Source organism: Pinus tabuliformis, chromosome Q, assembly GCF_031772625.1.
Source record: "Pinus tabuliformis cultivar Carrire ecotype Pingquan chromosome Q, CPIR1, whole genome shotgun sequence".
In the NCBI taxonomy this organism is placed as follows: Eukaryota; Viridiplantae; Streptophyta; class Pinopsida; order Pinales; family Pinaceae; genus Pinus; species Pinus tabuliformis.
Window position 1 is genome coordinate 24,391,586 of NC_142296.1, and position 25,600 is coordinate 24,417,185.

A 25,600-nucleotide genomic window follows, 5' to 3' on the forward strand; every position below is an offset into this window, starting at 1 on the left:
TATTTTCCATACTGAATATCGTAGGTGGAGGTGGAGGCATCGGTGTATGAGGTGGAGGTGAAGGCAGAGGTGGAGTGGATGGATGAGGAATTCCAGAAGTCTCCTGATCTACTAACTACGTCACACCTCTGGGCGTACTAGCACTACTTCTTTCTTTTTCACTTCTAGACTCTCCCAACAAAGGACTGTATTCACTCTTGACAAATTTATCTAGATCTACTATGAGTTACTTTCCATTTCGCGTAGATTCAGTCTGACCTCTATTAAACATTAATGTAAAGGCATAACACCCTTTTTGTATAACAACATTTTAATCGAGGATTTTTGTGATTTCAGGTACACAAATGTATTGATTGAAAATTATATAGTGAAATCGCCCATGATACTATCAATCCAGTAATCAACATTCCTTGCAACCTTATAATCAAATCCTACCAAATGTTTGACTAATTTTGGAGTCCACACAACAGGATCATCGTGCTTGCAAGTAGGTTTGCTATCCACTAATTTGGACAGCCACTAGTGTAATTCGAAAGGTAACATCTGTTGTTGGGAAAAGTATCCAATACGGAATGACCCTATCCCACTCTAAGGGTGATAGTTCCTTAGCAACAATCAAAGCAAAGCTATCTGAGATTACTTCTTTATGAGATGTAAAAGAGGGGAGAAAGAGATCCACTAACCGATGTCTTTCACTAATGGTTGATCCAATCTTCTCTCCTTGCTGCTTGCCCCCAGCTCCTTGCTCTTTCACTAGCCCAGCTACACCAAGATCCTGCAAAATGGCAAGAGAGGGAAACTACAAGAAGCATACATTCATAATTGATTCAAGGATTAGAATAAATCAAATACACAAGTATAACAATACACCATTGAGACACACGCATATAGAAGAACCTCAAATGCTTTATTAATGGAAGAAGTAAGGTTCAGGAAGTGATACAACCATAAGAGGCCCAATCCAGCATCACCTTCCCAGCAGAAAGAAATCTCCTCTTCACCTCCTTCAAAGCAAATCACCCAATTGTTCTAAACTCAAACCAACAGCAATTCTTTACATTCACAAGATTCCAGCCTCTGGATCTCATGGGAGAGAGATCCATATATAGGAGTTTGGAGAGAGGATGAGTCAGCCTGAGATGTGACTAGTGTCCTCTCCCACTCCAGTTCTTCTTCAGTTCTTGAGTCCACTTAGAGGTTCTTGCTTCCACTTGGAGATCTAGAACCTCTTACTCATCACCAGTCGAATTCCCTGATCCAAGTGTCATTTTGGAAGCTTCCTGGGCATTGACACCTTGAGGAATGACTGTGCCACATGTCCAAACTCGCCGAGCGCAGGTAGCCTTCTTTGCAGTTGACATTCAACGCAGGTAGACAGTGGAGCAGTTGACATTCAGCGCAGATGCTCAGTGGAGTAGTTGACATGATCCAGAATTGCCTTGTTTTTGAGTGTTTTCAGGTGGAGAACTTTTATTAAGTGTTGTGGTTTGCTGGCCTTGTTCCTCTAGGGGTAGGAACAGCATGTTTAGGGACTTTGGATCCCTTAGATTATGGACATTTCATGCTTCATGCTGTAAGGCACAAAAATGTCTATAACAGTTGCCCCCTAAAGTATGAGGTCGTTTATCGGGTGAAATGCTTTATCAGGAGGATCCGAAGTTCATTCAATCGCTGAGAGGTGACCTGTAATAAGATACAATAGAATACATTATTTTTCATACTGCTTTCATGATCTAGCTGAGGCGGGCATTCCCATGCTAAGCTTTATAAATACATTTTTCTGTACATAGAACAGACAATCGTCTGATGGTAGACTGATAATTATCTGTTGAAATTATCATCCTTTGAGTAGGATGATCATCTGCTGCACATGTCAATGTCTTTATTTCCTGAATATATATCGCAGCCCGGATGGATGAAACTAGATCCGGGGTCTTCAAACTCGTCCGATCTTCACTCTAAGTACAATTCGATCCATGTGAGAATTTCTTGGAGTCGAACATGGAAAGACATCGCTTGATTACCAGTCAATGATGTAAACTGTTAACAAGCGCGAGAGGAATCACCGATAATGATGATGACCCTCAAGGTACGATAGTACAATCCACGTGGTGTGAATAAAGGACTTGGCGTCGAACACCACGCAAAATCTTTCGGTCGAAGGTCATTGATGTATACCTATCGCCGGAAGTGAGAAACTTGCCATTGAGGCATGCAAGCTTCAAAGTACTAAGGGGGTTGTTCCTAGATCAACTTCTTGGATAATGAGCTGAAGTCGACAAGAAGCGATCCGTCAAAGGAGGGCCTTAATGAATCCCACATCAGTGACACGGAACGGAGTTAATGATTGTGATAGAGGTGAAAATGATCTGTGAAATATGATTCAGGGTGGCGGTCATGAAAGGATGAAAGATGATGTATGGTAGTGGATGGGACACGGTTGACTCTTTCTGAACAACATCTCTTGAACATATAACGACACTGATGCGATGGATCGGTAGCATTACCCCAAATGTGGATGGTTTTGCGAGACCATGGTGATGAGACCGGTGAATGAAACAACCCAACCCGATGTGATACGGAGGAAAAGTGTCATGTTCAAGAGCGACTTGCTACCGTTAAAGCTTTGAGGTTCTCCCAATTTTTCCCCAGTCATTTCTGACCAGTACCTCTTTATTTTTGTCAAGCTTGAGGAGGATAACATATGCTTGTTCTATAACCTGCCCTTTGGGCAAGCCCATCGCTATGTTTTAACGAGCCTAGCGATAGGGAAACTCGTTCTCGTCTAAAGACAAGTTTGTCGCTATTTAATCATTTTAACGAGTCTAGCGACAAAGACAACTCGGTCCTTTTCATTTTTAGAGAGTCTGAAAAGGTACGTAAAGTTAACTCCAAAGGTCCTTTTTCGTCATCTAATCCCTTAAGTCCGAAAAAGTATAAAACAATATAGAAGGGATGAATGTTCGATAGTTTTATCGAGCCGAACCAGACAAGCACTCGATCTTTCTGTGCAATAATCCCTCAGGTCCAAAAAGATTAAAATTTAGAGGAGGGATAGCTCTTCCGGTCCTTTAACGAGCTGGAAGGCCAAAACTCGGCAATCTTTTCATATTTTACGAGTCAGTTGAAAAGAGCTTAAAGAAGACTCGTCTTTTGAGGAACGAGTGATAAACAGGGATAGCAACTGATTCCAGGTACAGGTTGGAATTTTCCAATCACGGCAGTGTCACAAGGATGGCTAGGTGAAATCACTCTTCGCAGCTGTTCCTCAAAAATGGGTAAACAATCATATGGAGGTGAATGATCGGCCAAATGAAAGTGGAGGTGGCAGGTGCAAACACGACCAAGGCTTTTTATGGCTGATAAATTTACGATCACAGTGGTTATTTACCGGGATAGGTTCATTTTTTATTTAAAAATGAGCTTAAACTCTGGAGGGAACATTGCTCACTGCTTATATTTATTTTTTAACGAGCATGAAGACCGCGTTAAAACTGCTCGGATCTTGCGTTTATTTTTTAACGAGCATGAACTTTATGCTAAAACTGCTCGAATCTTGCGTTTATTTTTTAACGAGCATGAATTTTATGCTAAAACTGCTTGTTGATAAGTTTGCATGCCCCCAGCATAATAACGCAAATCGAGGTGCATGCCCCCCAAGCGTCATTACATTCAACTCGGTGGTTGGAATGAAGGTTTACTTTTGAGAAAGGGGATTTGTTTCATTTTTTAATGAGGTTGACACAAGATAAGAACCCTCCTCGGCGTCCAAATCCATTAGATGTAGAAGGTTTCATATTCCACTGTGGCCACTTCCGCCAGATTACTCGGAGGCGGTAGGGCAAAAGTACCCATTAAGGCAGGGTCTTTTAGGAGACCTACTCCGATATTTTGGAGCGAATGATTCCTTCCATGGATCATTGGAATGCTTCCCGTAACTTGCGAACTGTTGGGGAGAAAAGTTTGTTGGTCAACGATTGTAATTCCTCCTTGGAAGGGAAATGCAATCTTCCTAAAATAGGTCGACACAACAGCTGCCATGGCATATATCCATGGTCTTCCTAGTAGGATGTTGTAATCAAGATTCCCATCGGTGACTTCAACATCTATTTCTACCGTTTTTCCCTCTAGTTCAACTTTCAAGTTATTTAGTATACCATATGGGGTATATGTCCTTCCGTCGAATGCTTTTAACGTCGTCGCAGACGTCGACAAGGTTGGAGATCCTAAAGTTTTCCAGCAACTCATCGACATAATGCATGTAGATGCCCCCTCATCAATAATTGTTCGATGAACAGTTTTGTTGAGGGCTTTCACTTGAATAAGGAAAGCTAGTTGAGCTGGTAACTGAGGGTCATATCCTTTATGATCAAAGGCCACAAGATTGGAATCCATTGGGTCAATCCCACCTATTGCTGATAATAAAGCTTGCTTTTGGGAGGGGCAATTTTGCGGTACCTCAAGTGTCGACATAGCGGACGGTGATTGGGCCAGGTCCTCTACTATATTATAATTTTGTGCTACTTTGGCATGAGGATTAAATGTCGATTTGTGTACTACTCCCTTTGGAAACTTTATCATCGGTTCAGGAATGATGGGTGGCACAACTTTGGTTAAAGTTGTCGTCGAACTACTAGGTTGTTCATTAGCCTTGTTATTCGACAGCCGTGGATTCCCGTAATCTTTATTCCTTGTCAAAGCATCATTCTGCTGCTTTGAGGTAGACAACATAAGCACTTGGGATCGGGAAGCATTTTGATTAGCAACCAGTTTGGTTCCCGGGCTTGGAAACGAATCAGTCAATACCGCTGGGGTTTTTGAACTCTTAAAGAGTTTCTTAACTTCAGCTATATGTGGACAATCTCTCGTCCAATGATCCTCATCGCATATATGACACCCTGCAGGGGGTTTCCTTTTTGTCCCTTTCTTTTTCTTCTTGCCCCCTGGTTGCTTCAGTTGTTTGCCCTTGTCGGTCGACTTGGCATTTACTTCCGAGGCAAGAAGTTCCTCATTTGCATTTTGACTAGAAATCTTACAGGCCTTTTTAGATGTAGCCTTTGTCGATTTCGTATCTGTTTTGCCAATCACGCCATCGCCGGCGTGAGAGTCATTGATTGATTTAGGAGGAGGAGGAATTGAGAATTCCGGTCTAGGGGCGCCAGGTATTTTGTCGTAGAGCGTACCGGACTGAGTATAGACCAAGTCCAGATATTGCGCACGAGCGATAACCTGCTCTTCCGTTACGACTCCCCCCTTGCCACATCTTCCGTGATGGCAGGAAGTAATGACTTGATAAACCATTCAGCTAATAGCTGATCGGGAACGTACGTTTTTACCATCCTACGACGACGTCGCCACTCATGTATATGATCAGATATGTGGGTGGCAGTCGTCTGTTTGAAGTTGGTAAGGAGTTCTGTTCCCGTTTCATACCTTATTGGTAATTGAAAATGGGTTAAAAAGGTTGTGGCTAAGGTACTGAAGTTGTCGAACGAAGCTCTCGGCAATTCAATGTACCATTTTGCCGCTGAACCCATTAACGTCCTCTGAAAGAGGCGAAGTCTTATCGAATCATCATTCAGGGTGTTCGATGAACACCATAGATGGAATGTCATCACATGATTCGACGGGTCTTCACTCGGATTTCCATTAAATTTAGGAATATCTTACGGAAGTTTTTGTGGAATCGCTGGCCACCAAGGGGCATAAGCAATTGGATCATTCATCAGCCGGTTTAGATCTGGTAATTCTAGAGTTGCTACAAAGGGCAACTGTTGATTCAGGTTAGGCGAAGCATACCCAGGATAAGATGGGATCGCCTGAGCAATGGGTCTTTGCAAACCAGCATAATGCTGGCAACTTTGACAAGGTTGATGGGCATAACCATTATAGTATGGTTGCCCATTACTTACAAAGACTTGTTGCTTAGGTCCTTGATATGATTGCCGGAATGGCAGTTGCTGAGATTGAACCAGCTCTGGTTGTTGGACCATTTGTTGTTGACCAACACTGGATGATTGACCAGGATGAGGAGTCACAGTACTTGTTTGAGCCTGAGTCGCTCCAGATAAGGAGGCACTACCCTGAGATTGTGATTGAGTCGTTGAGACAAGAGGTTGTTGTATTGCAACCTGAGAAACTTGGGGTTGACATGCAACAGGTGGAGCTTGTACTTGCGACACATTCACTATAGTAGGTATGGTGGGAATATTTGACACAAGGTGTACTGGTTGCATTGAATATACAACCCCTGGTTGTTGAGGCAGTATTGGTACCCAACCGCTGGATGTAATTCCAGTTTGACCTGAACTTTGTTGTAAACTCCCATATGGTTGTTCTCTGTGAGGGAACAATGAAAGAGCATACTGCCCTCCATATGGTGGAAATCCAGTACTTAAAGGGTAAATTGGCCTTTGAAGACACATTGGATCAATTTGTTGAGTTTCAACATAAGAAATACCAGATGATAATCTGGATGAAGAAATAGGAACTAACCATGTCGTCGTCCCTGATTGGACTCCGGCTTGTTGTTGACAATTTGCCAGGACAGATGGTATACCAACGAACATCGTTGGAGTAGCAGCAGGAGGCTCTGCTGCTGCTGTGTCGGACGACACAGTCCTAGATGTCGACGGTTGTTCAGACATATCTAGTCTACCCAAAAGATTTCTTAGCGAATCTACAAGAACTTACGATGCCAAAAGACTAACTTCGAAGATCAACGAGGGAATGGTGATGATTATCCCGTTTAAAATAAATTTTAACGACGCTTAGACACAACTTGCTTTTTCAATTTTAAAGAGTCGAGAAAAAGCTAAAGATGACTCTAGTCTCCTTCGATGTTTTAACGAGCCCGAAGTGACAAATGCTCGGATGGACTTTTTCTGTTATAGAGTCTGAAAAAGGCCAAAAGAAACTGCTCTGGAGTTCTAGGCAGAGGGTGTGCCAAACTTTTCGCAAAACCACAGAATACGTTTTACGGTACGGGTGGTCGATCTTCGTGAATGTTGTGTTCACTGCATTGCGATCAGTAGGGCGGCCGACACGGCTTCCTATGGATAAAGGCTTTATTCCTATAGGGGTCTCCCAATATATACGCGACGGTACGTGGGAGCACAAGTCCGTATTGATACTTATCGCTTCACCGTGGAGGAATCACCCAACCACTCAACGGTAAGATATCACGTTTAACGACGCCGGAACACGTCTCTAGCTTAGACCTCTATGTGTTTGCGTTATGTTTCAAAGCGTTGTTATGTAAATTCAATTTATTTTAGGTTGATCTTGTTTAGCAGTTTGCCTTTATGGATCACCACGAGATGTATGGTACAACTCCTAAATGCAGTCTAAAGATGAGAAGCAAGCTTTTTCAATCTTTTCAACTTATGAAAATCTTAACTACTGAGGGAAAAGAAAGACATCATCTTTTCACACAGATCATAGAGCACACACTAATGCACTTTTTCCTAAATCAACATGCAAGCTGTCAAAATGCACATGCACAATGCAGGTATTTCTTTTCTCTTTCTTAATGTTGGTGTACTACAAAAAGAAAGCTGTTGTATAACTTTGAATTTAATTTCAAGTGAAATCAAACAAGCTTTTGTCCAAAATCAAAAGACACCTTAAGATTTACTTGTTTCAACACTAGAAATACATAAATTCAAACCATATGACGAAAGCAAAAGCTCAATCAGCTATGAACAGCAAACAAACTAACTCTTAAGATCAGAACGACACTTATCACAGGCCTAGATCTAAGAGGCCACAGCAAGACTAGTTTACTTTCGTTATGGGAAACTGCAAATGATGTAAGAAATACACAAAGAACAAACACAGTTTCTTTATACAACCGAGGCGGAATAGTGGCAAAGAAAGGTGGTTTCAGATAGGTACATTGACTGATAACAGGCTGCAAAAACAGAGATCAAAACAGGGCAATAAAGGACAAAGAACCCCAGCTGCACAAGGCCACACTGGTTCAGCGCAGGTAGAACACTGTCAGTTTGACATTCAGCGCAGGTAGCCCCTTCGGGACCTGCGATGAAATGCAGACTGCCTTTACAGTGCCTGCAATGAAGAGAGAAACTCTCGTTTCTCTTGGTTTCCGGGTCACAAAATGCTCAAAAATACACTGTTTCAGGCCAAATCAAAGCTACCAATCAAGTACACACTAAAGGATGATTCAAAGGAGGATGAAAAGCTATCACTAAGAGCTGTTCAGAGTCCTTGTGGATCAGCTGTTCAAACCATAAACATGCCCAGAAACTGAGCTAGAGTAGCTGCCCTCTACTTTGCATTTGAAAGATCCAAATACAGTTCGATTCGGTACTCCCTGTGTTTAGGAAATGAATAGCAAAAACACAAACAACCAACAAGATACGATCCCCAGTGGAGTCACCAATTTGTTGTTGGGAAAAGTATCCAATACGGAATGACCCTATCCCACTCTAAGGGTGATAGTTCCTTAGCAACAATCAAAGCAAAGCTATCTGAGATTACTTCTTTATGAGATGTAAAAGAGGGGAGAAAGAGATCCACTAACCGATGTCTTTCGCTAATGGTTGATCCAATCTTCTCTCCTTGCTGCTTGCCCCCAGCTCCTTGCTCTTTCACTGGCCCAGCTACACCAAGATCCTGCAAAATGGCAAGAGAGGGAAACTACAAGAAGCATACATTCATAATTGATTCAGGGATTAGAATAAATCAAATACACAAGTATAACAGTACACCATTGAGACACACACATATAGAAGAACCTCAAATGCTTTATTAATGGAAGAAGTAAGGTTCAGGAAGTGATACAACCATAAGAGGCCCAATCCAGCATCACCTTCCCAACAGAAAGAAATCTCCTCTTCACCTCCTTCAAAGCAAATCACCCAATAGTTCTAAACTCAAACCAACAACAATTCTTTACATTCACAAGATTCCAGCCTCTGGATCTCATGGGAGAGAGATCCATATATAGGAGTTTGGAGAGAGGATGAGTCAGCCTGAGATGTGACTAGTGTCCTCTCTGTTATAGACATTTTTGTGCCTTACAGCATAGAGCATGAAATGTCAATAATCTAAGGGATCCAAAGTCCCTAAACATGTTGTTATTACCCTTAGAGGAACAAGGTCAGCAAACCACAGCACTGCAAATCAGTTCTCCACTGAAAAACACTCAAAAACAGGTCATTTTTGGATCAAAGCAGCTGCTCCACTAAGCATCTGCGCTGAATGTCAAAAGCTCTATGGTGTACCTGCGCTGCATAGCAAGTGCAACAAAGGCTACCTGCGCTGGGCGTACTTTGACATGTGGAGGAATCTTTTTCTCAATGTGCCAGTGCCCAGGAAGCTTCCAAAAAGACACTTGATCAAAAGATTCGCCTAATGATGAGTTAAGAGCTTCTAAAACTCCAGGTGGAAGGTAGAAACTCCGAGTGAAGAGCTGAAGAACAACTGGAGTTGAATAGGACAACAAGTCACACATCAAGCTGACTTATCTTCACTCCAAAACTCTATATAAGGATCTCATCCCATGGGATCTGGAGGCCGGAATTTTGTGCAAAGAATTGCTGTTGGTTTACAGTTGTGAGTATTGGGTGATTGCTTGAAGGAGATGAAGAAGAGATTTCTCTCCGTCGGGAAGGTGATGCTGGATTGGACCTCTCATGGTTGTATCACCGCCTGAACCTTACTTCCATATATTAATAAAGCATTTGAGGTTCTTCTATTCGCATGTGTTTCAATGGTGTATTGTCTTACTTGCGTCTTTGATTTATGCTAATCCTTGAATCGATTATGAATGCATGCCTCTTGTATTTTCCTTTTCTTGTCTTATTTGTAGGATCTCGTGTAGCTGGGCCCGTGAAAAGACTTGGATCTGGAAGCAAGTGGCAAACAAAGGAGATTGGATCGACCATTTGCGCAAGACATCGGTAAGTGGATCTCTTCCTTCTATCTCTTGCATGTCATAAACAAGAAACTTTAGATAGCTTTGCTTTCAGCTGTTGCTAAGGAACTGTCACCCTTAGAGTGGGTTAGGGTCATTCCGAGTTGGATACTTTCCCCCACAACAGACTGGCGACTCCACTGGGGACCGTGTCTTGTTGGTAGCTTGTGTTTCTTGCTATTCATTTCTTAAACAAAAGGAGTACCGAATCGAACTGCATTCGAGTCCTTCGAATGCAAAGTAGAGGGCAGCTACTCTAGTCCAGTGCTGGGCATGTTTATGATCTAAAGAGCTGATCCACAAGGACTCTTTGTAGCTCTTTGTGATAGTGTTCATCTTCCTTTAATCACCCTCTAGTGTATACTTGACTGATAGCCTCTGGTTTGGCCAAAAACCATTGATTTTTGAGCAAACTGTGACCCGGAATCTGAGAGAGACGAGAGTTGTCTCATCAGTGCAGCTACAACAAAGGCTACCTGCACTGCAACGCAAGTCCCGAAGGGGCTACCTGCACTGCATCTCAGATTGACAGTGCAGCACCTGCGCTGATCCAGTTTTGCCTTGTGCAACTGGGGTTCCCCACTGTCTGTTGCCCAGTTTTCAGTATTGTTTTGCAGCCTGTTGTCAACCTGTATACCCAGCTGAAACCACTTCTCTTTGCCTTCATTCCGCCTCAGTTGTATGAAGAAACCATGATTGTTCTTATTGTATTTCTTGCTGTCATTCACAGTTTCCCATAGCGAAAGTGAACTAGTCTTGCTATGACCTCTTGGATCTAGACCTATGAGAAAGTGTCGTTGTGATTCTAAGAGTTAGTTTATTGCTGTTCATAGCTGCTTGAGCATTTGCTTTCGTTATATGGTTCGAAATTTCAGTATTTCTTGTGTTGAAACGAGTGAATCTTAAGGTGTTCTTTTGATTATTGGACAAACACTTGTTGCTTTCACTTGAAATTGAATTCGAAATTATACAACAGCTTTCTTTTTGTAATACATCAACATTAAGGAAGAAGAAAAGAAATACTTGCATTGTGCATGTGCATTTTGACAGTTTGCATGTCGATTTAGAAAAAGTGCATCAGTGTGTGCTCTATGATATGTTTGAAAAGATGATGTCTTTATTTTCCTTCAGTAGTTAAGGTTTTCATAAGTTGAAAGAATTGAAAAAGCTTGCTTATCATTCTTAGACTGCATTTAGGAGTTGTATCATACATCACGTGGTGATTCATAAAGGCAAACTGCTAAGCAAGATCAACCTAAAAAGAACTGAATTTATCTAACAACGCTTTGAAACATAACGAAAAACAGTAGAGGTCTAGGTAGAGACGTGAACCGGCGTCGTTAAACATAGTGACTGTCGATCTCTACGAAGGTGGGTGATTCCTCCTGAGGGACGATAGCACTAATACGGACTTGTGCCCCCGCTTACCGTCGCGTATATTGGGGGACCCCTATAGGAACAAAGCCTTTATCCATAGGAAGCCGTGTCGGCCGCCCTACTGATCGCGATGCAGTGAACACAGCATTCACGAAGATCGACCACTCGTACCGTAAAACTTATTCTGTGGTTTCGCGAAAGGTTTGGCACACCCTCTGCCTAGAACTCCAGAGTAGTTTCTTTTGGCCTTTTTCAAACTCTATAACTGAAAAAGTCCATCCGAGCATTTGTCACTTCGGGCTCGTTAATACATCGAAGGAGACTAGAGTCATCTTTAGCTTTTTCTCGACTCTTAAAAAGTAAAAAAGCAAGTTGTGTCTAAAAGCGTCGTCATATAAAATTCATTCTAAGCGGAACATAATCACCCCTCATTCCTACGTTGATCTTTAGGTTGAGAACATGGAACACACCAACCAAGGGATTCCACATGATGGGACCCCTAGCCCTTTCTCCTCTTGGGGAGAAGTTGGTGCGCCCCACATGGCCACATTGTCGCTTCCAGGACTGACAATTGGCCTGCCAGTTTGGCTATTCTCAACCGCTGTAGTTCAGACCACCACAGTTCCTGAACAGTCGAGTCAGCAGTTAGACTAGTCAAGAGCTACCCTCTAGCCTTCCACTTCTTATAAACCTTCCTCTGATCCTTCTTCTTCGAAAGGTCAAGCCGCCGAAAGCGGAGCTCCCATGGAAAAGAAGAAGGAAAATAAGAAGAAAGAAAAGAAGCAGAAGGAGCCAAAGGCGCCTGTGGGCAAGCGAAAGGTATCTAACGAAAACCCACACACAGCACGGACCGGGCCCAAATCGCCATGTGTCATATGTAGAGGAGACCACCTCCATCGGGATTGTCCCAGTATTCCCCGGATACTAAGGGACTGGTCCCCTCGTTTGCACAGTTCGGAAGCGTCAACCTCTGACAACCAGGTTGAATGCTTACCGTCGACCAACGAAAGTGAAGGTTCTAGATGACGAAGGGGAAAGAGATTCCCCTGCGAACTGTGTGAAGGCAATCACACTCTTCGCCGTTGTCCCTTTTTAGACGAAGCAAAGAGAGTTTTGGAAGATCAACCGATTGCACCGTTGCTACTTCCTCCTGGATACCAAAAACTCGCGCCAAGTCCTTCGTTGGTCGAAAATACAGTTGCCCCGCTCACAGGGCCAGCTGAAGTGTCAGTCGCTGAAAGTGAACCTACTGAATCCGGACCGAACGAAAGTCCAAAGGTCCAAATGGTAGTTGACCCGGTTCTCCCTTCAGAAGTTTCATCTTCAAATACCATAGTCACTGAGGATTCATCTTCAGTTGACACCCTCACCGAAGAGAGTAAGGATGACACCGTCCAGATTCTCTTCATCAACACCGATTCTGATGAACATCAGGGCAATGTGCCCACTCCTTTATCGCAGGAAGGAGCATCGTCAGGGTCATATCCGGCCGTATATTCGGTCCCACCACCAAGCAACCTAGTTGTGTCCTTTGATTGGAACCAACTAGGCAGACCCCGGTTACCAGCCAGTATACCATTTAGAATTATAGTCCAAATATACAAAATGGTGATGGCCGGAACTATCATTGATGAAGGGGCATCTGTGAGTATCCTGTCCTCTATTGCTTGGAAAGCACTGGGTTGCCCAACGCTTTTGCCTGAGACAAGAAATCTCTCGGGTTTTGACAAAGGAACCAGTCGACCATTAGGGATTCTACCTAATGTGCCTATTACCTTGAAAGAGAAGGCCGTCAAGATGAACTTGATGGTCGTCCAAGGACCCTTGGATTATAACCTACTCCTTGGACGAGACTACATATATTGCATGGAAGCAATAGTCTCCTCACTCTTTCGAATAATGTGTTTTCCATACGAAGGAAGAATGGTCAAGCTCGTAGACCAACTTTCACTTCCGGGATCACGCATCACAAGTAGTCACATACCTATCCTCAATGGTCTATTTGATCAAGAAAGGTCTCTACCTCCGGTTCTTCTTCCTGATGAGTGCGAGTAATTCGGGAGAGGAAGGCCGGAACCCAGGGGGCATGCATCCTGGTCTGCTCTGGAGGCAGAAAAAACCTTGGGTGTAAAGTAAAATTTCCGCGGGAGAATATGACTAGTCCGTACCCCGTCCCCTCCTTCTTCTTTGTAAAACAGAAGAGCCGGCAAGAGCTCTCATGCGAAAGAAGGGGCAGTTAGGAATGGGGTTGTTCTGGAAAAAGATTCTTTTGTTAAAGTTAAGTGTGTGGCGGAGCGTCGTCATTCACCTTTGTAGAGGATAAGTAGGGGCAGCCTCCAAAGAAAGGGATTCAATTGCTGCAACAAATTGTAACCATCTTTGTGTAACCTAATGATAGACATCGCCGAAGAAAGTTTCTGTTTGAAAGGATTAGCAGAACGATCTTTGAGTAACCTGAAAGAGGTAAGCCTCACCTGTTGTAAACAAAGGTTTTTAACGGAAAAGTAGGGGCAACCTTGAAATTAGACTTACACCTGGGGGCATGCAAACCTCTTGGAATGCAAGCTCGGGCGGATTTTTAGTTTTAGGTAGGACTAACCCCGCTAACTCGTAGATAAGACGATACCCGGCTTTCACAAAGAGAGGATATGGAGCAATACGTAGGGAGATGAAGCTCTTTAAAAAATAGCGATCTTCCATGAGACCTTACTACTTTATGACTGGTAGAAACGAGCAGTTTTGGCAAAGTTCATGCTCGTTAAAAAATAAACGCAAGATCCGAGCAGTTTTAATGCGGAAATTCATGCTCGTTAAAAAATAAACATAAGCTTGTGAGCAGGCTTTCCCCAGAGTTCAAGCTCATTCAAAAAAAATGAACCGGTAAATAACCATTTGAGACCGTAAATTCATCAACCATAAAAGCCTTGGTCGTGTTTGTGTACCGTCACCTCCACTTTTCATTTGGCCGATCATTCACATCCACTTGATTGTTTACCTATTTTGAGGAACAGCTGAGAAGAGTGATCCCACCTAGCCATCCTTGTAATACTGTCGTGATTGGAAAATTCCAACCTGTACCTGGAATCTGCTGCTATCCCTGTTTATCACTCGTTCCTCAAAAGACGAGTCTTCTTTGAGCTCTTTTCACTGACTCGTAAAATATGAAAAGTTTGCCGAGTTTTGGCCTTCCAGCTCGTTAAAAGGACCGGAAGAGCTATCCCTCCTCTAGATTTTAATCTTTTTGGACCTGAGGGATTATTGCACAAAAAGATCGAGCGCTTGTCTAGTTCGGCTCGATAAAGATATCGAACATTCATCCCTTCTGCATTGTTTTATACTTTTTCGGACTTAAGGGATTAAATGACGAAAAAAGGACCCCTGGAGTCCACTTTATGTACCCTTTTCAGACTCCCTAAAAATGAAAAGGACCGAGTTGTCTTTGTCACTGGGCTCGTTAAAAATATTAGATAGCGACAAACTTGTCTTTAGACGAGAACGAGTTTCCCTATCGCTAGGCTCGTTAAAACATAGCGATGGGCTTGCCCGAAGGGCAGGTTATAGAACAAGCATATGTTATCCTCCTCAAGCTTGACAAAAATAAAGAGGTACTGGTCAGAAATGACTGGGGAAAAATTGGGAAGAACCTCAAAGCTTAATGGTAGCAAGTCGCTCTTGAACATGACACTTTTGCCTCCGTAAATATCGGGTTGGGTTATTATCATTCACCGGTCCCTTCACCATGGTCTCGCCATACCATCCATACATGGGGTAATGCTACCGATCCATCACATCAGTGTCGTTATATGTTCAAGAGATGTCATTCAGAAAGTGTCAACCGGGTCCCATCCACTACCATACATCATCTTTCATCCTTCCATGACCGCCACCCTGAATCATATTTCACAAATCATTTTCACCATCATCACTAGCTCCATTTCGTGTCACTGATGTGGGATTCATTAAGGCCCTCCTTTGACGGATCAGTTCTTGTCGACATCAGCTCATTATCCAAGAAGTTGATCTAGGAACACCCCCTCAGTACTTTGAAGCTTGCATGCCTCAATGGCAAGTTTCTCACTCCCGGCGATAGGTATACATTAATGACCTTCGACCAGGAGACTTTGTGTGGTATTCGACGTCAGATCCTATATTCACACCACGTGAATTGTGCTGCAGTACCTTGAGGGTCATCATCATTATCGGTGATTCCTCTCGCGCTTGTTAACAGTTTACATTATTGACTGGTAATCAAGCGATGTCTTTCCATGTTCGACTTCAAGAAATTCTCACATGGATCGACTTGTACTAGAGTGAAGATCGGACAAGTTTGAAGACCACGGATCTAGTTTCATCCATCCGGGCTGCGATATATATTCAGGAGATAAAAACATAGACATGTGCAGCAGATGATCATCCTACTGAAAGGATGATAATTGAAAGCAGAGAATTATCAGTCTATTATCAGGCGATCATCTGTTTATGTACAACAAATGTATTTATAAAGCTGAGCATGGGAAATGCCCGCATCAGCTAGATCATGAAAAGAAAGTATGAAAAGATAATGTATTGTATTGTATTTTGTTACAGGTCACCTCCCGACGATTGAATGAACTTCGGATCCTCCTAATAAAGCATTTCACCCGATAAACGACCTCATACTTTAGGGGGCAACTGTTATATACATTTTTGTGCCTTACAGCATAGAGCATGAAATGTCAATAATCTAAGGGATCCAAAGTCCCTAAACATGTTGTTATTACCCTTAGAGGAACAAGGTCAGCAAACCACAACACTGCAAATCAGTTCTCCACTGAAAAACACTCAAAAACAGGTCAGTTTTGGATCAAAGCAGCTGCTCCACTAAGCATCTGCGCTGAATGTCAAAAGCTCTATGGTGTACCTGTGCTACATAGCAAGTGCAACAAAGGCTACCTGCTCTGGGCGTACTTTGACATGTGGAGGAATCTTTTTCTCAATGTGCCAGTGCCTAGGAAGCTTCCAAAAAGACACTTGATCAAAAGATTCGCCTAATGATGAGTTAAGAGCTTCTAAAACTCCAAGTGGAAGGTAGAAACTCCGAGTGAAGAGCTGAAGAACAACTGGAGTTGAAGAGGACAACAAGTCACACATCAAGCTGACTTATCTTCACTCCAAAATCTATATAAGGATCTCATCCCATGGGATCTGGAGGCCGGAATTTTGTGCAAAGAATTGCTGTTGGTTTACAGTTGTGAGTATTGGGTGATTGCTTGAAGGAGGTGAAGAAGAGATTTCTCTCCGTCGGGAAGGTGATGCTGGATTGGACCTCTCATGGTTGTATCACCGCCTGAACCTTACTTCCATATATTAATAAAGCATTTGAGGTTCTTCTATTCGCATGTGTTTCAATGGTGTATTGTCTTACTTGCGTCTTTGATTTATGCTAATCCTTGAATCGATTATGAATGCATGCCTCTTGTAGTTTCCTTTTCTTGTCTTATTTGCAGGATCTCGTGTAGCTGGGCCCGTGAAAAGACTTGGATCTGGAAGTAAGCGGCAAACAAAGGAGATTGGATCGACCATTTGCGCAAGACATCGGTAAGTGGATCTCTTCCTTCTATCTCTTGCATGTCATAAAGAAGAAAATTTAGACAGCTTTGCTTTCAGCTGTTGCTAAGGAACTGTCACCCTTAGAGTGGGTTAGGGTCATTCCGAGTTGGATACTTTCCCCCACAACACTCTCCCACTCCAGTTCTTCTTCAGTTCTTGAGTCCACTTGGAGGTTCTTGCTTCCACTTGGAGATCTAGAACCTCTTACTCATCACCAGTCGAATTCCCTAATCCAAGTGTCATTTTGGAAGCTTCCTGGGCATTGACACCTTGAGGAATGACTGTGCCACATGTCCAAACTCGCCCAGCGCAGGTAGCCTTCTTTGCAGTTGACATTCAACGCAGGTAGACAGTGGAGCAGTTGACATTCAGCGCAGATGCTCAGTGGAGCAGTTGACATGATCCAGAATGGCCTTGTTTTTTAGTGTTTTCAGGTGGAGAACTTTTATTAAGTGCTGTGGTTTGCTGGCCTTGTTCCTCTAGGGGTAGGAACAACATGTTTAGGGACTTTGGATCCCTTAGATTATGGACATTTCATGCTTCATGCAGTAAGGCACAAAAATGTCTATAACAGTTGCCCCCTAAAGTATGAGGTCGTTTATCGGGTGAAATGCTTTATCAGGAGGATCCGAAGTTCATTCAATCGCTGAGAGGTGACCTGTAATAAGATACAATACAATACATTATTTTTCATACTGCTTTCATGATCTAGCTGAGGTGGGCATTCCCATGCTCAGCTTTATAAATACATTTTTCTGTACATAGAACAGACAATCGTCTGATGGTAGACTGATAATTCTCTGTTGAAATTATCATCCTTTGAGTAGGATGATCATCTGCTGCACATGTCAATGTCTTTATTTCCTGAATATATATTCCAGCCCGGATGGATGAAACTAGATTCGGGGTCTTCAAACTCGTCCGATCTTCACTCTAAGTACAAGTCGATCCATGTGAGAATTTCTTGGAGTCGAACATGGAAAGACATCGCTTGATTACCAGTCAATGATGTAAACTGTTAACAAGCGCGAGAGGAATCACCGATAATGATGATGACCCTCAAGGTACGGCAGTACAATCCACGTGGTGTGAATAAAGGACTTGGCGTCAAACACCACGCAAAATCTTTCGGTCGAAGGTCATTGATGTATACCTATCGCCGGAAGTGAGAAACTTGCCATTGAGGCATGCAAGCTTCAAAGTACTGAGGGGGTTGTTCCTAGATCAACTTCTTGGATAATGAGCTGAAGTCGACAAGAAGCGATCCGTCAAAGGAGGGCCTTAATGAATCCCACATCAGTGACACGGAACGGAGCTAATGATTGTGATAGAGGTGAAAACGATCTGTGAAATATGATTCAGGGTGGCGGTCATGAAAGGATGAAAGATGATGTATGGTAGTGGATGGGACACGGTTGACTCTTTCTGAACAACATCTCTTGAACATATAATGACACTGATGCGATGGATCGGTAGCATTACCCCAAATGTGGATGGTTTGGCGAGACCATGGTGATGAGACCGGTGAACGAAACAACCCAACCCGATGTGGTACGGAGGAAAAGTGTCATGTTCAAGAGCGACTTGCTACCATTAAAGCTTTGAGGTTCTCCCAATTTTTCCTCAGTCATTTCTGACCAGTACCTCTTTATTTTTGTCAAGCTTGAGGAGGATAACATATGCTTGTTCTATAACCTGCCCTTCGGGCAACCCCATCGCTATGTTTTAACGAGCCTAGTGATAGGGAAACTCGTTCTCGTCTAAAGACAAGTTTGTCGCTATTTAATCATTTTAACGAGTCTAGCGACAAAGACAACTCGGTCCTTTTCATTTTTAGAGAGTCTGAAAAGGTACGTAAAGTTAACTCCAAAGGTCCTTTTTCGTCATCTAATCCCTTAAGTCCGAAAAAGTATAAAACAATACAGAAGGGATGAATGTTCGATATTTTTATCGAGCCGAACCAGACAAGCGCTCGATCTTTCTGTGCAATAATCCCTCAGGTACAAAAAGATTAGAATTTAGAGGAGGGATAGCTCTTCTCGTCCTTTAACGAGCTGGAAGGCCAAAACTCGACAATCTTTTCATATTTTACGAGTCAGTTGAAAAGAGCTTAAAGAAGACTCGTCTTTTCAGGAACGAGTGATAAACAGGGATAGCAACTGATTCCAGGTACAGGTTGGAATTTTCCAATCACGGCAGTGTCACAAGGATGGCTAGGTGAAATCACTCTTCGCAGCTGTTCCTCAAAAATGGGTAAACAATCATATGGAGGTGAACGATCGGCCAAATGAAAGTGGAGGTGGCAGGTGCAAACACGACCAAGGCTTTTTATGGCTGATAAATTTACGATCACAGTGGTTATTTACCGGGATAGGTTCATTTTTTATTTAAAAATGAGCTTAAACTCTGGAGGGAACATTGCTCACTGCTTATATTTATTTTTTAACGAGCATGAAGACCGCGTTAAAACTGCTCGGATCTTGCGTTTATTTTTTAACGAGCATGAACTTTATGCTAAAACTGCTCGAATCTTGCGTTTATTTTTTAACGAGCATGAATTTTATGCTAAAACTGCTCGTTGATAAGTTTGCATGCCCCCAGCATAATAACGCAAATCGAAGTGCATGCCCCCCAAGCGTCATTACATTCAACTCGGTGGTTGGAATGAAGGTTTACTTTTGAGAAAGGGGATTTGTTTCATTTTTTAATGAGGTTGACACAAGATAAGAACCGTCCTCGGCGTCCAAATCCATTAGATGTAGAAGGTTTCATATTCCACTGTGGCCACTTCCGCCAGATTACTCGGAGGCGGTAGGGCAAAAGTACCCATTAAGGCAGGGTCTTTTAGGAGACCTACTCTGATATTTTGGAGCGAATGATTCCTTCCATGGATCATTGGAATGCTTCCCGTAACTTGCGAACTGTTGGGGAGAAAAGTTTGTTGGTCAACGATTGTAATTCCTCCTTGGAAGGGAAATGCAATCTTCCTAAAATAGGTCGACACAACAGCTGCCATGGCATATATCCATGGTCTTCCTAGTAGGATGTTGTAATCAAGATTCCCATCGATGACTTCAACATCTATTTCTACCGTTTTTCCCTCTAGTTCAACTTTCAAGTTATTTAGTATACCATATGGGGTATATGTCCTTCCGTCGAATGCTTTTAACGTCGTCGCAGACCTCGACAAGGTTGGAGATCCTAAAGTTTTCCAGCAACTCATCGACATAATGCATGTAGATGCCCCCTCATCAATAATTGTTCGATGAACAGTTTTGTTGAGGGCTTTCACTTGAATAAGGAAAGCTAGTTGAGCTGGTAACTGAGGGTCATATCCTTTATGATCAAAGGCCACAAGATTGGAATCCATTGGGTCAATCCCACCTATTGCTGATAATAAAGCTTGCTTTTGGGAGGGGCAATTTTGCGGTACCTCAAGTGTCGACATAGTGGACGGTGATTGGGCCAGGTCTTCTACTATATTATAATTCTGTGCTACTTTGGCACGAGGATTAAATGTCGATTTGTGTACTACTCCCTTTGGCAACTTTATCATCGGTTCAGGAATGATGGGTGGCACAACTTTGGTTAAAGTTGTCGTCGAACTACTAGGTTGTTCATTAGCCTTGTTATTCGACAGCCGTGGATTCCCGTAATCTTTATTCCTTGTCAAAGCATCATTCTGCTGCTTTGAGGTAGACAACATAAGCACTTGGGATCGGGAAGCATTTTGATTAGCAACCAGTTTGGTTCCCGGGCTTGGAAACGGATCAGTCAATACTGCTGGGGTTTTTGAACTCTTAAAGAGTTTCTTAACTTCAGCTATATGTGGACAATCTCTCGTCCAATGATCCTCATCGCATATATAACACCCTGCAGGGGGTTTCATTTTTGTCCCTTTCTTTTTCTTCTTGCCCCCTGGTTGCTTCAGTTGTTTTCCCTTGTCGGTCGACATGGAATTTACTTCCGAGGCAAGAAGTTCCTCATTTGCATTTTGACTAGAAATCTTACAGGCCTTTTTAGATGTAGCCTTTGTCAATTTCGTATCTGTTTTTCCAATCACGCCATCGCCGGCGTGAGAGTCATTGATTGATTTAGGAGGAGGAGGAATTGAGAATTCCGGTCTAGGGGCGCTAGGTATTTTGTCATAGAGCGTGCCGGACTGAGTATAGACCAAGTCCAGATATTGCGCACGAGCGATAACCTGCTCTTCCGTTACGACTCCCCCCTTTGCCACATCTTCCGTGATGGCAGGAAGTAATGACTTGATAAACCATTCAGCTAATAGCTAATCGGGAACGTACGTTTTTACCATCCTACGACGACGTCGCCACTCATGTATATGATCAGATATGTGGGTGGCAGTCGTCTGTTTGAAGTTGGTAAGGAGTTCTGTTCCCGTTTCATACCTTATTGGTAATTGAAAATGGGTTAAAAAGGTTGTGGCTAAGGTACTGAAGTTGTCGAACGAAGCTCTCTGCAATTCAATGTACCATTTTGCCGCTGGACCTGTTAACGTCCTCTGAAAGAGGCGAAGTCTTATCGAATCATCATTCAGGGTGTTCGATGAACACCATAGATGGAATGTCATCACATGATTCGATGGGTCTTCACTCGGATTTCCATTAAATTTAGGAATATCTGACGGAAGCTTTTGTGGAATCGCTGGCCACCAAGGGGCATAAGCAATTGGATCATTCGTCAGCCGGTTTAGATCTGGTAATTCTAGAGTTGCTACAAAGGGCAACTGTTGATTCAAGTTAGGCGAAGCATACCCAGGATAAGATGGGATCGCCTGAGCAATGGGTCTTTGCAAACCAGCATAATGCTGGAAACTTTGACAAGGTTGATGGGCATAACCATTATAGTATGGTTGCCCATTACTTACAAAGACTTGTTGCTCAGGTCCTTGATATGATTACCGGAATGGCAGTTGCTGAGATTGAACCAGCTCTGGTTGTTGGACCATTTGTTGTTGACCAACACTGGATGATTGACCAGGATGAGGAGTCACAGTACTTGTTTGAGCCTGAGTCGCTCCAGATAAGGAGGCACTACCCTGAGATTGTGATTGAGTCGTTGAGACAAGAGGTTGTTGTATTGCAACCTGAGAAACTTGGGGTTGACATACAACAGGAGGAGCTTGTACTTGCGACACATTCACTATAGCAGGTATGGTGGGAATATTTGACACAGGGTGTACTGGTTGCATTGAATATACAACCCCTGGTTGTTGAGGCAGTATTGGTACCCAACCGCTGGATGTAATTCCAGTTTGACCTGAACTTTGTTGTAAACTCCCATATGGTTGTTCTCTGTGAGGGAACAATGAAAGAGCATACTGCCCTCCATATGGTGGAAATCCAGTACTTAAAGGGTAAATTGGCCTTTGAAGACACATTGGATCAATTTTTTGAGTTTCAACATAAGAAATACCAGATGATAATCTAGATGAAGAAATAGGAACTAACCATGTCGTCGTCCCTGATTGGACTCCGGCTTGTTGTTGACAATTTGCCGGGACAGATGGTATACCAGCGAACATCGTTGGAGTAGCAGCAGGAGGCTCTGTTGCTGCTGTGTCGGACGACACAGTCCTAGATGTCGACGGTTGTTCAGACATATCTAGTCTACCCAAAAGATTTCTTAGCGAATCTACAAGAACTTACGATGCCAAAAGACTAACTTCGAAGATCAACGAGGGAATGGTGATGATTATCCCGTTTAAAATAAATTTTAACGACACTTAGACACAACTTGCTTTTTCAATTTTAAAGAGTCGAGAAAAAGCTAAAGATGACTCTAGTCTCCTTCGATGTTTTAACGAGCCCGAAGTGACAAATGCTCGGATGGACTTTTTCTGTTATAGAGTCTGAAAAAGGCCAAAAGAAACTGCTCTGGAGTTCTAGGCAGAGGGTGTGCCAAACTTTTCGCAAAACCACAGAATACGTTTTACGGTACGGGTGGTCGATCTTCGTGAATGTTGTGTTCACTGCATTGCGATCAGTAGGGCGGCTGACACGACTTCCTATGGATAAATGCTTTATTCCTATAGGGGTCTCCCAATATATACGCGACGGTACGTGGGAGCACAAGTCCGTATTGATACTTATCGCTTCACCGTGGAGGAATCACCCAACCACTCAACGGTAAGATATCACGTTTAACGACGCCGGAACACGTCTCTAGCTTAGACCTCTATGTGTTTGCATTATGTTTCAAAGCGTTGTTATGTAAATTCAATTTATTTTAGGTTGATCTTGTTTAGCAGTTTGCCTTTATGGATCACCACGAGATGTATGGTACAACTCCTAAATGCAGTCTAAAGATGAGAAGCAAGCTTTTTCAATCTTTTCAACTTATGAAAATCTTAACTACTGAGGGAAAAGAAAGACATCATCTTTTCACACAGATCATAGAGCACACACTAATGCACTTTTTCCTAAATCAACATGCAAGCTGTCTAAATGCACATGCACAATGCAGGTATTTATTTTCTCTTTCTTAATGTTGGTGTACTACAAAAAGAAAGCTGTTGTATAACTTTGAATTTAATTTCAAGTGAAATCAAACAAGCTTTTGTCCAAAATCAAAAGACACCTTAAGATTTACTTGTTTCAACACTAGAAATACATAAATTCAAACCATATGACGAAAGCAAAAACTCAATCAGCTATGAACAACAAACAAACTAACTCTTAAGATCAGAACGACACTTATCACAGGCCTAGATCTAAGAGGCCACAGCAAGACTAGTTTACTTTCGTTATGGGAAACTGCAAATGATGTAAGAAATACACAAAGAACAAACACAGTTTCTTTATACAACCGAGGCGGAATAGTGGCAAAGAAAGGTGGTTTCAGATAGGTACATTGACTGATAACAGGCTGCAAAAATAGAGGTCAAAACAGGGCAATAAAGGACAAAGAACCCCAGCTGCACAAGGCCACACTGGTTCAGCGCAGGTAGAACACTGTCAGTTTGACATTCAGCGCAGGTAGCCCCTTCGGGACCTGCGATGAAATGTAGACTGCCTTCACAGTGCCTGCAATGAAGAGAGAAACTCTCGTTTCTCTTGGTTTCCGGGTCACAAAATGCTCAAAAATACACTGTTTCAGGCCAAATCAAAGCTACCAATCAAGTACACACTAAAGGATGATTCAAGGGAGGATGAAAAGCTATCACTAAGAGCTGTTCAGAGTCCTTGTGGATCAGCTGTTCAAACCATAAACATGCCCTGAAACTGAGCTAGAGTAGCTGCCCTCTACTTTGCATTTGAAAGATCCAAATACAGTTCGATTCGGTACTCCCTGTGTTTAGGAAATGAATAGCAAAAACACAAACAACCAACAAGATACGATCCCCAGTGGAGTCGCCAATTTGTTGTTATGAAAAGTATCCAATACGGAATGACCCTATCCCACTCTAAGGGTGATAGTTCCTTAGCAACAATCAAGGCAAAGCTATCTGAGATTACTTCTTTATGAGATGTAAAAGAGGGGAGAAAGAGATCCACTAACCGATGTCTTTCGCTAATGGTTGATCCAATCTTCTCTCCTTGCTGCTTGCCCCCAGCTCCTTGCTCTTTCACTGGCCCAGCTACACCAAGATCCTGCAAAATGGCAAGAGAGGGAAACTACAAGAAGCATACATTCATAATTGATTCAAGGATTAGAATAAATCAAATACACAAGTATAACAATACACCATTGAGACACTCGCATATAGAAGAACCTCAAATGCTTTATTAATGGAAGAAGTAAGGTTCAGGAAGTGATACAACCATAAGAGGCCCAATCCAGCATCACCTTCCCAGCAGAAAGAAATCCCCTCTTCACCTCCTTCAAAGCAAATCACCCAATAGTTCTAAACTCAAACCAACAACAATTCTTTACATTCACAAGATTCCAGCCTCTGGATCTCATGGGAGAGAGATCCATATATAGGAGTTTGGAGAGAGGATGAGTCAGCCTGAGATGTCACTAGTGTCCTCTCCCACTCCAGTTCTTCTTCAGTTCTTGAGTCCACTTGGAGGTTCTTGCTTCCACTTGGAGATCTAGAACCTCTTACTCATCACCAGTCGAATTCCCTGATCCAAGTGTCATTTTGGAAGCTTCCTGGGCATTGACACCTTGAAGAATGACTGTGCCACATGTCCAAACTCGCCCAGCGCAGGTAGCCTTCTTTGCAGTTGACATTCAATGCAGGTAGATAGTGGAGCAGTTGACATTCAGCGCAGATGCTCAGTGGAGCAGTTGACATGATCCAGAATTGCCTTGTTTTTGAGTGTTTTCAGGTGGAGAAATTTTATTAAGTGCTGTGGTTTGCTGGCCTTGTTCCTCTAGGGGTAGGAACAACATGTTTAGGGACTTTGGATCCCTTAGATTATGGACATTTCATGCTTCATGCTGTAAGGCACAAAAATGTCTATAACAACATCGAAAATAAAAATTCATGCACTTCTGTGTAGTGATATCTCTGTAACCACTTTTATTTTGATAAGCGCGGATTCTAATTCTCCTTAGCTTCAAATCATGCAACTTCCAATCTATCCACTTCTTGATTTATTTCTTAGTCGGTCTCAATAGATGCCCCATCACACATCCCTCGGATAGATCCCAGTCCCAGCAACGAAACCATTTGTTGGTTTGAGGGGGCTTGGACCTAGGTTCAGAGTTAGCTACGCTAATCAA